The 17,762-nt window shown below is 46.4% G+C and overlaps 1 protein-coding gene across 1 annotated transcript in view; it reads left to right on the forward strand.

Moving 5' to 3' along the window:
- Window positions 1-453: 453 nt before the first annotated feature.
- Window positions 454-17,762, forward strand: part of LOC144609893 (nuclear factor NF-kappa-B p100 subunit-like) — an 86,994-nt gene continuing 69,685 nt past the window's right edge. The window contains exon 1 of the mRNA XM_078428275.1: window positions 454-787. The gene's annotated coding sequence lies outside the window, so the exon portion shown is untranslated. The remainder of the gene's footprint in view (window positions 788-17,762) is intronic.

Below are 17,762 nucleotides of genomic sequence, written 5' to 3' on the forward strand. Positions count from 1 at the left end.
CTGGCAACCAATGGGCGTCCGCGATGACCTGGGCGTGACGTCACGGGAAATCCCCGCTCCCGCTGTTGCAAATAGCGCCGGGGATTTCCACCGCCCAGAGGGGAGGAGGGGGGAGAGAGAGAGAGAGAGACAGAGAACCAGGGGGAGAGAGAGAGAGAGAGCACCAGAGCACCAGAGAACCAGGAGGAGAGAGAGAGAGACAGAGAACCAGGGGGAGAGAGAGAGAGAGACACACACACACACAACCGGGGGGAGAGAGAGACACACTCACACGAGGGAGAGAGACAAGGGGGGAGAGAGAGAGAGACGGGGCTAGGAGAGAGAGAGGCAGGCCGGGGGGGGGGGGGGAGAGAGAGAGAGAGAGAGAGAGAGAGAGAGACAGACAGACAGACAAGGGGGGAGGGGGAGAGAGAGAGAGGGGGACCGGGGGCAAGGGGCGGGGACAGGGACAGGGTGACGAGAGGCAGCGCTACAAACAGCGCCAGGGGGTTCCCAGCGGGGAGAGGGGACTGGGAACCAGAGACCGGGAACCAGAGACCGGGACAGCGCAGCGAGAGGCCGCGACCAGAGGCGACAGGGACTTTCCACTGCGAGAGAGGAAGCGAGAGTCCGGGACAGGAGCCGAGTCAGAGCGGCGCGGACTGGGCACCGGGGCCCAGAGACACAGACGAGGAGAGGCACCGGGACTGGGCGGCCGTGAGAGCCGGGGACCAGGGACCGGGAGCGGCCGGATCCAGAGCGCCAGGCGGTGGAACAGAGAGTTGGAGCCGAGACTCCGCGCTATCAGGTAGGGAGATCCGGCGAGAGTCCCTGGGCCGGGCCGGGCTGGGGATCAACGCTCAGCCCCGCTCTGCCGGGGTAAAGCCGGCGTGAATCATCTGCCAGCCCCGGCCAGACCGAGGCGGGACAGGCTGGACTAGTGCTGGGATAGCCGCGGCCGAAGGGCTGAAGCGGCGGCAGCAACAAGGCGGCCTTTCCCCCCGTCCACCCTGTGATATCCCCACACCCCTGCCTAGACGTCAGTCTGAAGAAGAGTCTCGACCCGAAAGTCACCCATTCCTTCTCTCCAGAGATGCTGCCTGACCTGCTGAGTTACTCCAGCATTTAGTGTCTTCAGTTGGCAGCGCCTTGTTCTAGACGCGATGTTGGTGTTGGGTCGGCGTGACAGCACCAGCGGCTGTAACCCTGGCGTCTCCCCATCTCCAGCTCCTCAACCTCTCCACACTGCAACTTGGCACGTGTTCCCCCAGGAATATCGGTGTTTCAAGCCTCTCCCAGGGCAGGGGCTTCAGTCTCAGCGTTGGGGTATGGGTAAGGGTTCAGACAGAGGATGCGAGGATGAAGTTTAGATACAGCATGCCCCACACAGTGAGACAAGGGAGACGTGTGATGCCTTATCAGTTATCAGTTTAGTTTATTGTCACGTGTGCCGAGGTACAGTGAAAAGTTTTTGTTGCGTACTATCCAGTCAGCGGAAAGACTACACATGATTACAATGTCTGCAGAAGGGTCTCGACACGAAACGTCGCCCATTCCTTCTCTCCTGAGATGCTGCCTGACCTGCTGAGTTACTCCAGCATTTTGTGAAATAAATGCTACATGATTACAATACTCTGTGCCCAAGATGAGGTGTTGCATATCTGGACATCTGAGATGTCCTCAGTCTTTGGGGAACGGGGGGATTCCCCTCTCCCATCATAGATGAAACTCCCCTAAGGTCTCCTCGATATCCCTCTGCTCCGCCCTTACTCCCTCTCCCCCTAGTCACAACAGAGACAGAGTCCCCTTGTCCTTACCTTTCACCCCATCAGCCGTCGCACAGAGCACATAATCCTCTGGCATTTCCGCCACCTCCAACGGGATCCCACCACTAGCTACATCTTCCCATCTCCACCCCTTTCCGCAGAGACCGTTCCCTCCGCAACTCCCTGGTCAACTCGTCCCTTCCCACCCCCTCCCCAGGTACCTTCCCCAGCAACTGCAGGAGATGCAACACCTGTCCCTCTACCTCCCCCCTCGACTCTGTCCAAGGACCCCAACAGTTTTTTCAGGTGAGGCAGTGATTCACTTGCATCTTGTCAAACCTCATCTACTGCATACGCTCATCCAGGTGTGGACTCCTATATATCAGTGAGACCAAGCGCAGGCTCGGCGATCGTTTCGCTGAACACTTCTGCTCAGTCCGCCTAAACCCACCTGATCTCCCAATTGCTCAACATTTTAACTCTCCCTCCCATTCCGACACTGACCTTTCTGTCCTGAGCCTGCTCCATTGTCAGAGTGAGGCCCAGCACAAACTGGAGGAACAGCACCTCATATTTCGCTTGGGCAGCTTACACCCCAGTGTAATGAATATTGACTTCTTTAGCTTCAAGTAACCCAGTCTGTCTGTCCCTGATTACATTTTATCTCTGTTTGCTTTGTTGTTCCCTTCTCCGACCTAACAATGTATTTCTACATTTGACTTGATCTCCACTCCCTTTGATGTCTCGTTCTCACACCTGACACTTCCTTATCTCTGTTATCTCCCCCTCCCCTGACTCTGTCTGACGAAGGGTCTCAACCCAAAATATCACCCATTCCTTCTCCCCAGAGATGCTGCCCTCCAAATGCTCGAGCAAATGAGTTACTCCAGCATTTTGTGTCTACCTTGTGTCTGCATCTGCAGTTCCTTCCTACATACAGTGTAAAAAATACATGATAAGGGAATAACGTTTAGTGTAAGGTGAAGCCGGAAAAGTCCGATCAAAGTTAATCCGAGGGTCTCCAATGAGATAGATGGTAGCTCAGGACCGCTCACTAGTTGGTGATAGGATGGTTCAGTTGCCTGGTAACAGGTGGAAAGAAACTGCCCCTGAATCTGGAGGTGTGCGTTTTCACACTTCTGTCCCTCGTGCCGGATGGGAGAGGAGGGAGAGAGTCATCCTTCAGGCCGTGTCCTCCATTTTGTAAAGTGAGATCTGTGGCACTACTTTGTGAGATCTGTGGCACTACTTTGAGAGACGGGAAGTTTGCAAGTTTATTTCTGGTAGCATCGTTGAGTGGAATGATCGATGGTACTGTTTCAGAAGGTTTACCCTGTCAAAATTGACCACACTCGGCCACATTGTGACAATGACTACGCCCGGAAAATAATTTAGAGAAATGAGGAACTGCAGATGCTGGAATCCTGAGCAATGCACAAAGTGCTGGAGGAACTCGGGGGTCAGACTGCATCTGTGGAGGACGTGGATGGGTGACGTTTCGGGACCAATGTGTAGGAAGGAACTGCAGATGCTGGTTTTTCACTGAAAAAAGACACAGGAAGCTGGAGTAACTCAGCTGGTCAGGCAGCATCTCTGGAGAAAAAGAACTAAGTGACACTTTTGGGTCGAGACCATTCTCCAGATTAATATTCAGACGAATAATAACCAAACAATATTTGGTTGGGTGCATTCGCCAGGATGTGGAAGATGTTCTGACTGAGGATCCCAGACCCAAAGCACTATGTCTCGACCCGAAACGTCACCCATTCCTTCTCTCCCGAGATGCTGCCTGACCTGCTGAGTTACTCCAGCATTTTGTGAATAAATATTTGTACAGCATCTGCAGTTATTTTCTTATACTATCTTGCACTATCTATTTCTCCGCCCACAGACGCTGACTGGCCTGGTAGAAGTTTGCAGCATGTTCTGCTTCATTTGGGATTTCCAGCATTTGCAAGTTTTTTCCTTGATTAGAAAATGTGGAGATGTTTTTTATTTGAGTCATTTAGAGTAGGAGGCGGTCTGGTGTGGTAAGTCGATGAGGTAATAATTAGGTTACAAATGCAGGGCAAACTATGAGAGGACTGAAGGGATTGAGTTTAATGAGTAAAGGACACACAGTGCTGGAATAATTCAGCGGGTCAGGCAGCATCTCTGGAGATCGTGGTCAGGTGACGTTTTGGGTCGGGACCCTTCTTCAGACTGCAGTTTAATGTAGAATATGGAAATATATTTCTGGTAATTAATATTTGTACAGTGCTTCACCCCAGTTACCGAGATTTGTAAATTCATTTAATCTTGTAATGATTGGAGCAGGGTTTGGTTTTTACCCGTACGCTGACAGTAAGACTCTCTGAGTGTTGTTCCTCAGCGCGGGCGTATGGGTACTGGACGAGGGCAGCGATCCACAACTCCCTGGCAACGTTTCGAAAGTAAATTTACCCCCGCCCCCTGTTTTGTTCAGTAATTTGAGTTTACACTTCTACCATAAAAGCAACCCACAATGGGGAAATTTTTAAATACTGTTTTTAACATTATTATTTTAAGTTCAAATAACAATAATAATAGCACATAACAATGTTATTTCATTTATTTATGAGCAACTAGTATATCAGAGCCAAACACAGTCAGTCAATGAGAACACATCAAACAACATTTCTATGTCTAAACTAATTTTTTTTTAAATTGAATTGAAAAAAAAAGTACAAATCCAGAATCAACAAATTTACCCCCTGGGGAATCAATACAATACAATACAATATATATTTATTGTCATTGTACAGAGGTACAGCGAGATTAATCCTTGCATTAATGTGTGCCTGGACAGTTTAATTGGATGTTGTAGAGAGAGCTTTCTGATACATTGAAACTGAAACTGAAAATGCTGGAATAACTCAGCAACTCAGACAGCACCTTGCTGGAGTTTAGACAGACAGCTCCTTGCTGGAGTTTAGACAGGTGAGGGGCGATCCCATTAAAACCCACCGGATAATGAAAGGTATCGATAAAGTGGATGCAGAGAGGATGTTTCCACTCGAACCAGAGGGCACAGCCTCAGAATAACAGGATGTTCTTTCAGAAAGGAGAGAAGGAATTTCTCTAATCAGTGGGTAGTGAATCAGTGGAAGTCATTGCCACAGACCAAGCAAGTCAGGCCAAGTCAATGGGTATTTCCAATGATGATTCTTGTTGATTAGTAAGGGTGTCAAAGGTTATGGGGAGAAGGCAGGAGAATGGGGTTGAGAGGGAAAGATTGATCAGCCATGGTGGAGCAGACTTGATGGGCTGAATGGCCTAATTCTGCTCCTGTGACGTATGATCCTCAGACTGTGGAAGGGGGGCACAGTGGTGCAGCGGGTAGAGCCGCTGCCTCAGCGCCAGAGGCCCGGGTTTCATCCTGACCTCTGTGTGGAGTTAGCACGTTCTCTCTGGTTGCTGACGTTTCTCCGGTTTCCTCCCAACAACATTTTGACATATGAAGAAAGAATGGGTCGACTGGACTTGTATTCACTGTAATTTAGAAGGATGAGAGGGGATCTTATAGAAACATATAACTTCTTAAAAGATTGGATAGGCTAGATGCAGGAAAAATGTTCCAGATTTTGGTTGAGTCCAGAACCTGGGGTCACAGTTTAAGAATAAGGGGTAGGCCATTTAGGCCTGAGATGAGGGGGGAAAAAATCACCCAGAGTTGTGAATCTCTGCCACAGAAGGCAGTGAAGGCCGATTCACAGGATGTTTTCAAGAGAGAGTTAGATTCAGCTCTGAGGGCTAAAGGACGCAAGGGATACGGGGATAAAGCAGGAACGGGGTACTGATTTTAGATGAACAGCCACCGAACGATGGCTTGAAGGGCTGAATGGCCTACTCCTGCACCTGTTTTCTATGTTTCTAATTCAAAGACCTGTCGGTTTGTGGGTTCATTGGCCCTCTGTAATATAATATATATATATAACAACTACAGCATGGAAACAGGCCTGTCCGGCCCTACCAGTCCACGCCGACCATTCTCCCTGACCTAGTCTCATCTACCTGCACTCAGACCATAACCCTCCAATCCCCTCCTATCCATATACCTATCCAATTTACTCTTAAATAATAAAATCGAGCCTGCCTCCACCACTTCCACCGGAAGCCCATTCCATACAGCCACAAGCCTCTGAGTAAAGAAGTTCCCCCTCATGTTACCCCTAAACCTTTGTCCCTCAATTCTGAAGCTATGTCCCCGTGTTGGAATCTTCCCCACTCTCAAAGGGAAAAGCTTACCCACGTCAACTCTGTCCGTCCCTCTCAAAATTTTAAAAACCTCTATCAAGTCCCCCCTCAACCTTCTACGCTCCAAAGAATAAAGACCCAACCTGTTCAACCTCTCTCTGTAGCCTAAGTGCTGAAACCCAGGCAACATTCTAGTAAATCTCCTCTGTACCCTCTCCATTTTGTCGACATCCTTCCTATAATTTGGCGACCAGAACTGCACACCATACTCCAGATTCGGCCTCACCAATGCCCTGTACAATTTCAACATTACATCCCAACTTCTATACTCGATGCTCTGATTTATAAAGGCAAGCATACCAAACGCCTTCTTCACCACCCTATCCACATGAGATTCCACCTTCAGGGAACAATGCACAGTTATTCCCAGATCCCTCTGTTCCACTGCATTCCTCAATTCCCTACCATTTACCCTGTACGTCCTATTTTGATTTGTCCTACCAAAATGCAGCACCTCACACTTATCAGCATTAAACTCCATCTGCCATCTTTCAGCCCACCCTTCCAAAAGGCCCAAGTCTCTCTGTAGACTTTGAAAATCTACCTCACTATCAACTACTCCACCTATCTTAGTATCATCTGCATATTTACTAATCCAATTTGCCACACCATCATCCAGATCATTAATGTAAATGACAAACAACATTGGACCCAACACAGATCCTTGGGGCACTCCACTAGACACTGGCCTCCAGCCTGACATACAATTGTCAACCGTTACCCTCTGGTATCTCCCATTCAGCCATTGTTGAATCCATCTTGCAACCTCACTATTAATACCCAACGATTTAACCTTCTTAATCAACCTTCCATGTGGAACCTTGTCAAATGCCTTACTGAAGTCCATATAGACAACATCCACAGCCTTGCCCTTATCAATTTCCCTGGTAACCTCTTCAAAAAATTCAAGAAGATTAGTCAAACATGACCTTCCAGGCACAAATCCATGTTGACTGTTTCTAATCAGGCCTTGATTATCCAAATAATTATATATATTGTCCCTAAGTATCTTTTCCATTAATTTTCCCACCACAGACGTCAAACTAATAGGTCTATAATTGCTAGGTTTACTTTTAGAACCTTTTTTAAACAAAGGCACAACATGCGCAATGCGCCAATCTTCCGGCACCATCCCTGTTTCTAATGACGTTTGAAATATTTCCGTCATAGCCCCTGCTATTTCTGCACTAACTTCCCTCAATGTCCTAGGGAATATCCTATCAGGACCTGGAGACTTATCCACTTTTATATTCTTCAAAAGTGTCCGTACCTCCTCTTCTTTAATCCTCCTAATTTCCATCACTACTCTACTTGTTTCGCTTACCTCACATAATTCAATATCCTTCTCCTCTGGCCCTAGTGTGGCCCTAGTGTGCAGGAAGTGGATGAGAAAGTGGAATAACCTAGCACTGGTGTGACCGGGGGATCGATGCGCGGCGTGTTATAGTCCGTGGCCTATTAGAAAAAACAGGCAGACAACCGAATTCGTTTAACCTCTTTATTCTACTCACCCAGATGGGAGAGAGTCTAGAAACCGAAGCGTTTAGAAACGCTCAGGAAGCTAGTGTAGTCTCTCTCCCCGAAAGCTAGTGTAGTCTCTCTCCCCGAAAGCTAGTGTAGTCTCTCTCCCCGAAAGCTTACATTTGACACCTTTTATACCCTAAATACATGTGCCAGTATTTTTCCATCACTGCCTTATATGGCAAGTTTACAATGCCCTATAAATCTTTGTGTCTTTTGGGTCCGTCGTGTCAGTCCGAAGACTGCTCTTCTTTCTTGGGAACAAAGTGCAGTCCATAAGGCAAGATGTTCTTCTTAACACTTCAAAGCTTTGAGGCCAGTTGCTGATATCAGAGGATACGATCAGCCATGCTGACAACAGGATGCCCCAAGAATAATCCGAGCTGGAGCTTTTACACTCCTGCAATAAAACCCAGATTGCTGCATTCATAATGTTAGCCCTTACATTCCCCTCTTTGATTATGCTATAATCACAGTCTTTTAAAGTGGCCGATTGACAAATATTTGGCATATCCATGGACCGAAGCAATAACAGATTAACAGAATCACAACAATTAACACAATGATACTGCCATAATGGAGAATCGGCCCCCACAAATATCCTAAACCAAACCAATCCCATCCTGAAGCATTAATTTGATCTTAAACAGTTCACAGCACCCCCTCAGAGGGCTCAAACGCTAAACACTCTTTCTATAACCTCCTTCATATGCCCTGCGATATTGGTGATATTAGAGGATACATCTGGTACAAATGTACAACATTCTTGCCCTATCATAGCACAGGTGCCCCCTTTCTCAGCTAGCAGGAAATCTAGGGCCATACGATTCTGGCCACCATTTCAGTTGTTAGCTGGGATATTTGTTCCTGAGTCTCGTACAGTCTCGTACAGCTCATCAGCAGTACAATTTGCTAATTGTTCCAGGGCACTAGCTAAGTTTCTAATTTCAGTTCCCGCCCGAGCGGTTCCCCATCTCGGGAATATTATCCACAAAACCTCTCAAACTCCGATACAGCTCGTTTAGAGCGCCACTCTGGATATTGTAGAGGATAATTTATAATTCGTAAATGTGGGATTACAAAAGCTAGATAACAGCACCCTGTCCAGGTCTCATAAGATCCCTGATCATACCGTGGCGAAAGTCCTGGTAACCAGACATATGCCCAGCTCCCACATATTAAGTAAGTCCCATTGAGAGGTCTTGGGGGAACTGCAGTACTGATATGGGTGCATGTGCTGAATCCCACAGACAGGCTAACTACATTTGGTCTAGATCCCATTCTACAGAAACAAGTTGTATTTATTGGTGTTTCTGGAGAGTCATGAGGAGAATTAACTTGTATCCGGGGCCAATTCTCCTGTGTTTGATTAAGATAGGGTCTCAAGGACCACTCATTAAAACATTGACATCCACAGTCATCTGATTGGTTGTCATAATCCGTACACCAATTATTGGAGCCAGGGCTCTGTGTGATTCAAAAAGAACCGGGCAGACCTGGTGTTCCAAAGCACCAGCTCACCCTCCGAGCAAATGGTTATCGCTCTCAATACTAGGCAGTAAATAAGTCAATAGTAAAGCGTGCACGGAATAGGAGTAAGGAAAGGTGTTATCCATAAAATAGTTCACCATGAAGTTGCTATGCCTGATTAAAAGCTTTGTCAACTTGTAACATGAATTTTAAAATACCTGGACTGAAAGACAAAAACAAAATTCCCGTGTAATCTCCAATTTTTCCAAAGTACAAGGCCAATTTATTTCATAGTGTGCCATTTGCTCGTTCCACTATACCTGCAGCTTGTAGATGTTGTACGCAGTGGAACTGCTGGCGGATATTTAACTGTTCGCACATTTCCTCATTAAGTTTGGCTGTAAAATAGGGTCCATTGTCCAAAGTGCTCAATGTACACAGTAGTCCAAACCTCGGCACTATTTCTTTCCTCATACAGTGGGTGTAATTCGAATTTAACTCCGTTTGATTCTGCATTACCCTTTCCAGTTCTTTTTCTACCTCTCCATTCTGTCTCCAAGTCATTACATCAGATAACCATCCTGAAAATTGCATTTCTTGTAATCCTTTATCCTAAGCATTTCATAGTTTTATTCCTTCTCCCATCAATCCTCCCCCTGTCTGTATCTTATTTTGTAGGGTCTCTATATCAAAGGAATTTAACGTTCCTATTCCAGTTCCAACACCTCCATTGTAATGTCAGAAAAGTTACATTCACTCTGCTTCCTGGATTCATATTCTATCCTGACGGTCAAATTTAACACATTCGGGGATCTAACCATTGGGGTACAAGTTGTATACATTCGTCTTAAATGTCCTACATTGGATTCTTCCTGGGTAGTCTCTCGTACTGACCAGATTATTACTAGGGGGTGCCTTCCTTCTATCTGGGTAGCATTGGTACACGCCAACCAATCATCTTTCTTCAGAATGTAAGTGTTGCTACTTGCCCCCCAGCTGTTCCAGCCCTTTCTGCTCCATTCCCTTAACGCAGTTTGATTACTCAACCATGCGGTTCCATCTCCTCTTTCACAAGTCATGCTTACATTCCATTTAGTGGTCAAATTGACCTTCCCTTGGTTATGTGTAATAACCATTAGTTGTCCTTTTGCTGCATACCCTCCGCACCCCTCAGGGCATTGTACTTCATACTTCCCTACTGCGCATGCTGTGTTGGCTGGACATGTAAAGCTCTCCTGCGTTCTACTGCAAGAGTCCCTTCTCCAGTCTATTCTTCCCCTCATCTCTTCTCGTAGGGACGACTGATGTAACCCTCGAGTTCGTCTAGACCGACCCTGATATGGCTGCTGCTTCTTACATGGAAAACTAAATTCATCTGTCAGGCATTGGAAATTAAACTGGCACAAAGCGTGTCCACAGGATACAACCCAATAGGCTTGGTCTCTCGATTGTTTAGCTCTGGTCTTATTAAACCATCCTGAGCAGGGTCCTATTCTTTCTGCCTTCCAGGGTATTGTGCCATTGCCTCCTCTGCACATCATCTGATCGTCTTTACATAAATGTCATGGAGTAAATACAGATTAACCACAATCCCATATAGATCTTGAGTGCACTTCCCCTAATAGCAGGAGTAACAATAGCAAAATAGCAACATCAATAGCAAAATCAATTCATCAGCTAAACACATCAACAATAACTAAGCAATACTTATAACTATGTACACGTGGCAGTTCAATAAAATCAATTTGTAAACCCCAATGTATTTTGGGGTGATACCATGTAGCATTTATTACATCCAACATTCCCCTCTTACCAGCATAGGTAAGAGAGTGCACATAATGCAACAAAACAGGTAAAAGCGCGTTAGGGACACAAACTTCGCCAGAGGCAGTAACCCAAAGCAAATCAGATTCGCGAGGGGAACACCCATCCTGGCTCCACTGGTGTCTCTCAGTCCCCCTGAAGCTGGCAGAGTTCCGAAACACTGGGCATAGCGGTAGTTGCAGAAAACTGCTGTTGTTCACCTGAAGAAACTAAAATGGTAGGGGTCAGGGCCTCTGTGCGTGCCAATATGTCAGCCAATGCATTCCCGAAAGAAATGGGATCCTTGGCAGATGTATGCGAATTACATTTAATGACAGCCAAGGTTTTCGGGAGTGTTAAACTCGCGAGTAGATTTCGGACAAACAGGGCATTTTTAATAGGAGTGCCTGCTGCAGTCAAAAAGCCCCTGTGTTGCCACAGGTTACCAAAATCATGTGCAACCCCAAAAGCATATCGTGAGTCGGTGTAAATGTTAGCACGTTGGTCAACGCAAAGGTGGCAGGCCTGCGTGAGGGCAAATAATTCAACCTGCTGGGCAGCATGAGGTTTACTGAAAAAGGCCAGGGTAGGCAGTATCCTCAATCTCTAGCGCCGATCGTGCGGATTCATGTTAGTGGCGCAACTTAACCCTTTCACCAACGGTTGTCTGGGACCTATCCATATTCCCTGATGCTGCCTCATAATCGGGGGGGTAGTCCCGAATATCCTGGCGGGAGGGTAGAACCGGGACTGGCACCACCGCACCGGATTGGACGTGTCCAGGTTCCTCGTCACCCTCCGATTCCTGATTACCTAATAAAGCCGTTATAGACTCCAGTGGTTCGGATTCTGACTTTTGTTGTTGTTGGGCGGGATATATCCCTTTGGTACCGGTTTTAAATTCTCCTCGAGCTCGGGTAGTACGGGCAAGTCTTAGATCATACACCTTACATTCCGCTTGCAAAATATCGCATGTTTTCGGTATTCCCAACAATCACGCACTGATATCCCTCTACTACTTGCAATTTCCCTCCAACTTCGCTCCCTCGACTCCTGATGGCGCTTCTGCACCCCCTCTCTCCATTCTTTAATCCTCTTTGATAGTCTCTACATTCCATTTACCTCTCACTGGCCAGGCCTCGTTTCCCAATCTTTTCATTAACGAAGCAAATAAATAAATAACACATGTGTTGTACCGGGGCACCGCCATCACTCTTATCCAAAGACTGTCCCATATGTCTGATTGCCATTTATCCGAAATTATGTTACCAATAAATACTACCAATAAATATTACCAATAAATATTAACAAACGATCAATTTCACCAAGATCAAGACAATGACAACAAGAGTGACCGCCCCTTACCTTCCAAATCCGGAACCTTATCCTTGTCCTTATCCTTGTCCTTATCCTTGTCCTTATCCTTATCGGTTCGTCTGTGAATCTCAGTTGAACACGAAATCAACCCCAAACGAGGGACTTCAGTGTCTGAAAGACGTCAACGTCCGGGGTCTTGAACAACGGTCGAGAAGTGCACTCTGTCTCCTTCGGACGTGTTTCAGTCACCGCTGCCTCTTAGTCGTTCGTGGTTGACGGTGCCAAAGAGATCCTGCCGACTACACCAAATGTTGTAGTCCGTGGCCTATTAGAAAAAACAGGCAGACAACCGAATTCGTTTAACCTCTTTATTCTACTCACCCAGGTGGGGGAGAGTCTAGAAACCGAAGCGTTTAGAAACACTCAGGAAGCTAGTGTAGTCTCTCTCCCCGAAAGCTGCTCAAAATGGGAAGGTTGCCCCATTTCCAAAATGGCACGGTGGCACAGTGGTGGAGTTGCAGCCTCACAGTGACACCAACCCCCGGGTTCAATCCACATTCTCCCTGTGACCGTGTGGGTTTCCTCCGGGTGTTCCGGTTTTCTCCCACATCCCAAAGACGTGCAGGTTTGTAGGTTCATTGGCCCTCTGTATAAATCCCCCCTGGGTCTGTAGGGTAGTGCTAGTGTACGGGGTGATCGTTGGCTGGCACGGACTTGGTGGGCCGATGGACCTGTTTATGCGCTGTATCTCTAAACTGAACTGAAAAGCAGCCTGCACTCCAGTGATGGAAATGGGTTTTAGGAACTAGGGGTACTCTAAGGTCCGTGAGGCTGAGGTTGAGAAGGGGGGGGGTTTATGTGCGGTCATATCTGTGTAGGGCCTACCTTTGTGTACAATATTATATACAGTTCTAAAAACTCGACCTGTTTTTGCTTTGTCCTTTTTCACTGACATATACACTACATTTTTGATTGCTTTTTTTTCAGCTGTTTCGTTGATTTTTGGCATCTGATATGAGCTTCACTATTTTTGTGCTTAAAAATCTTTTTTCTTAAACTCATTAACTATTTTGTTTTGTCATCATTCACTCCTACTACATTACACTGCACCACTCACGAGACAAATGAATTCCTTGTGTTCGTTCAAGTCCAAGATGACACTTGCTGCATACACTACATCCTAGTTTTCTGTTTTTAACAATTAGCCAGGGATATTCTTTCTTTTTGTTTAAGTACATTTCTTGTGGCCAACAGTCTGGGAGATCACATTTTTCATTCTCTTTCCACATGCAGCAGCAGCAGCAGCAGCAGCAGCAGCATCAGGTCAAACAGCTGCTTCAGTTACATTATCATTTTCATTATCATTTTTCATTATCTTTCCACATGCAGCAGCAGCAGCATCAGGTGAAACGGCTGCTTCAGTTACATGATCATTTCCATTATCTTTCCACATGCAGCAGCATCAGGTGAAACGGCTGCTTCAGTTACATTGTCATTTTCAAGTAATTTTGCCTTCTTTTCTGGCTGAGTGTTTTCATTATCATTTATTTCTTCATCGAAGACGCTGTCTTTCAAAGTATCTCAGTATGCTCATTTTCACAGGGGTACACAAATCTGAAATTTATAGATATTTGATAGTGATTTGATAGTGATATATAATAAAATTTGATTATGATATATAATAAAATATTTCCACTTGCACTATTGTTTTGCTAAATAAAACCACCCACAATAAAATATTCACCACTCACGATTTAGGCTGGAAAAAACTATTGGTACTACTTATTTAATTTTCTCCCCATCCATTCTAATTTAACTGAAACAACTGAGGCACAGCGGCAGAGCGGCAAATAAAATAACGTGGAGTAATAAAGTAACGTGACTTTACCTGAGCCCGTGCTCGCGGTCCGGTAGCCCTGACAGTGAGTTTAAGAAATTCTGCCTTGAATTTTCTTCAAAGGAACGCGGTGTCATTAATACATGGTCAAAACACAATTACATTTACTGAGGAATGTGGATCGATGTATTGATGACACATTGTATAACTACTACCTGTTAACTACTGGCTGTAAACAAGTGCTAACAGTGGCAGTTAACAAATCTTTTTTGTCTGAGTTGAATAAAGTGATAAACGACTGGAATCTTTCTGCAGTGCTCATTAAACCCCAGCTGGAAATTGAAAACTAGGGGAACACCGTCCTCCTGCGTACCCCCCATTTCCATCACTGCTGCACCCTGATCAATGTTTAATTTATTTTCATGTGTACCGAGCGAGGTACAATGAAAAGCTTTTGTTGTGTGCTAACGAGTCAGCGGAAAGACTGTACAGTACATGATTACAATCAAGTTGTTCACAGTGTATAGATAAATGATAGTCCAATTAAAGATAGTCCGAGGGTCTCCAATGAGGTAGATGGGAGGTGAGGATCACTCTCTGAAGAAACTGTTAAAATGTAGTCAGCCACATGGTGAAAGTGGACAACCATCTCCTCCAGTCTTGTGCGTATTTGATCAGAGCACGTTATTACAAAACTACTTTGGGTATGAGACAATGGAAGCAGCCTCTGATTCAGTACTGTATCATTGGGTGGTGTTTCAGCTGAGAAGGAGGAAGTAAAGTCTGTGTGGGGAATTCCAGGATCATTTTCCTGAGAGAGGAACTATGACAAAACATTATCATTGTAGGTGGAGCAAAGCAGGTTGTCCAGTGAACATGTACCCTGCCCAGGCAGTGAAACATAGAAACATTGAAAGTAGGTACAGGAGTAAACCATCCAGCCCTTTGAGCAGGCACCGCCATTGAATATGATCATCCCCAATTTGTACCCTGTTCCTACTTTCCCCCCATATCCCTTGATTCCATTAGCCCGAAAAATTATATCTAACTCTCTCTTGAAAACACCCAGTGAATTGGCCTCCACTGCCTTCTGTGGCAGAGAATTCCACAGATTCACAACTCTCTGGGTGAAAAAGTTTTTCCTCATCTCAGTCCCAAATGGCCTACCCCTTATTCTTAAACTGTGACCCCTGGTTCTGAACTTCCCCCAACATCGGGAACATTTTTCCTGCATCTAGTCGTCCAATCCCTTAAGAATTTTATGTGTTTCTATAAGATCCCCTCTCATCCTTCTAATTTCCAGTGAATATAACCCAGTTGATCCATTCTTTCATCATATGTTAGTCCCGCTGTAGTCGGCTTGATTGTAGTCATGTGCAGACTTTCTGCTGACCGGTGAGCACGCAACAAAAGCTTTTCACTGTGTACCGAGGTACCGGTACACATGACAATAAATTAAACAAAAGCAGGCTGCTTTTCAGTTCAGTTTAGTTTAGAGATACAGCGTGGAAGCAGGTCCATTCCCTAAATAGCAAGAATGTCCTTCCTCAAATTAGGAGACCAAAACTGCACACAATACTCCAGGTGTGGTCTCACCAGAGCCCTGTACAACTGCAGTAGAACCTCTAGTAGTTCCTGTACTCAAATCTAATACTTCCTGTACTCAAATCCATTCGCTATGAAGGCCAACATGCCATTTGCTTTCTTCACTGCCTGCTATTCCTGCATGCTTACATTAAGTGACGGATGTACAAGGATACCCAGGTCTTGTTGCACATCTTCTTTTCCGAATCTGACACCATTCAGATAATATCTGCCTTCTTGTTCTTGCCAGGAAAGTGGATAACCTCACATTGATCCACATAATACTGCATCTGCCATGCATCTGCCCACCCACCCAACCTATCCAAGTCACCCTGCAGCCTCATAGCATCCTCCTCGCAGCTCACACTGCCACCCAGCTTTGCGTCATCCGCAAACTTGGAGATGTCACATTTAATTCCTTCGTCTAAATCATTAATATATATTGTAAATAACTGGGGTCCCAGCACTGAGCCTTGCAGCACCCCACTAGTCACTGCCTGCCATTCTAAAAAGGACCCGTTAATTCCTACTCTTTGTTTCCTGTCTGCCAACCAGTTCTCTATCCATTTCGGAAATGCTGCAGGATAATGTGTTGGGAGCGGGGGCTGGTGGGGTGAAGGGTGAGGTCCAGGGGAACGCTACCCTTGTTCTGTCTGGGGGGGAGGGGGAGTGAGAGAGGAGATGTGGGTGAGGGATCCGTCTGTGACAGTAACCACGTTTACTCTAGAAAGAGGACATTGCGGATGTCCTAGAATGGAAGCCTCATCTTGAGAGCAGAAGCGGCGGGGACGGAGGAATTGAAAGCAGGAGACGGTGTTTTTGCAAGGGGCAGGGTGGGAGGGGGTGCAGTCCAGATAACTGTGGGGGTCGGCGGGTTTGTGGTAGATGTCAGTTGATAGCGTGCCCCCTGTAACGGGCAGGGTGGAAGTTAATGAAACCATTGAGTTCTGCAAGGGTGAAGGAGGCAGTCCCGAAGCAGCCATCCATGTAACAGAGTAAGACTAGCGGATGGTGTCAGTGTCTGTTTGGATACCAAGGAATTGGTGTGAACGAGTGACCACTGCCCCATGTGCACTCGGTGGGCCCACTTCCATGCTGTACATCCACACTACACTAAACCCCATCTTAGACCATGGCCTGCTGCAGGTCTCAGCAATGGGGTAAGGTTGTTCAGTCTATATTCTCAGTTTTCTACACCTTTATACGACCCCTCTGTGCCTCCTCCATTCCCAGGGAAACAAACCCAACCCATTTGGTTTCTCGAAGACAGATACAGAAAACTGGAGTAACTCAGCGGGTCAGACAGCACCTCTGGAAAAAAGGAATAGGTGACGTTTCGGGTCGAGACCCTTCTTCAGGCTGAGAATCAGCGGAAAGGGAAGTGAGAGGTATAGACGGTGATGTAGGTAGATATAGAACAAATGAATGAAAGATATGCAAAAAAGTAACTATGATAAAGCAAACAGTCCATTGTTAGCTGTGGGTTAGGTGAAAATGAGTTACAGACAACGAGACTCAACAAGCCGACTTTGAAACTCGTACGACGGGTGGGGGAGGGACGGAGAGAGAGAGAGGGGAGGCAAGGGTTATTTGAAGTTGGAGAAATCAATATTCATACTGTTTGTGTTGTTGATGATGTGTTGCTGGGAGGCCACTGTACCATCACCAGTGTGGTCACAGCCTCCTGTACTGTTGTGACAACTGTGCCCCATGGTCCAGCTGTAGATCTTTATAAACTGGGACCGTGGCCTCCATGTGCTTGAATTACCTGCCCCAGCTGATGAAGCCCAGAATCCCACAGATCTAACTTCCCATTGTGTGCTACCACAATGAGGGGTCAGTGCACTCGTACACCGCCGTCTCTCTGTTCCTCAATATACCCCCCCCCCCACTGCTCCACCATTCACGGTCCACGTCCTACACATAGCAAACTTGCAAAGGTGCGTGTCCTTTTTCTGCCTGATTTACCAGCTGATCAACATTGTTCTGTAAGCTCAGGCCTACCTTCCTCACTATCAACATCACCGCCCCATTTGGCACAGTGTCTCTGTGTAGAGTTGCTGCCTCACAGCGCCAGAGACCCGGGTTCGATCCTGACTACGGGTGCTGTCTGTACGGAGTTTGTACGTTCTCCCCGTGACCTGCGTGGGTTTTCTCCGGGTGCTCCGGTTTTCTCCCACACTCCAAAGACGTGCAGGTTTGTAGGTTAA

Source organism: Rhinoraja longicauda, chromosome 35, assembly GCF_053455715.1.
Source record: "Rhinoraja longicauda isolate Sanriku21f chromosome 35, sRhiLon1.1, whole genome shotgun sequence".
NCBI classification, from domain to species: domain Eukaryota; kingdom Metazoa; phylum Chordata; class Chondrichthyes; order Rajiformes; family Arhynchobatidae; genus Rhinoraja; species Rhinoraja longicauda.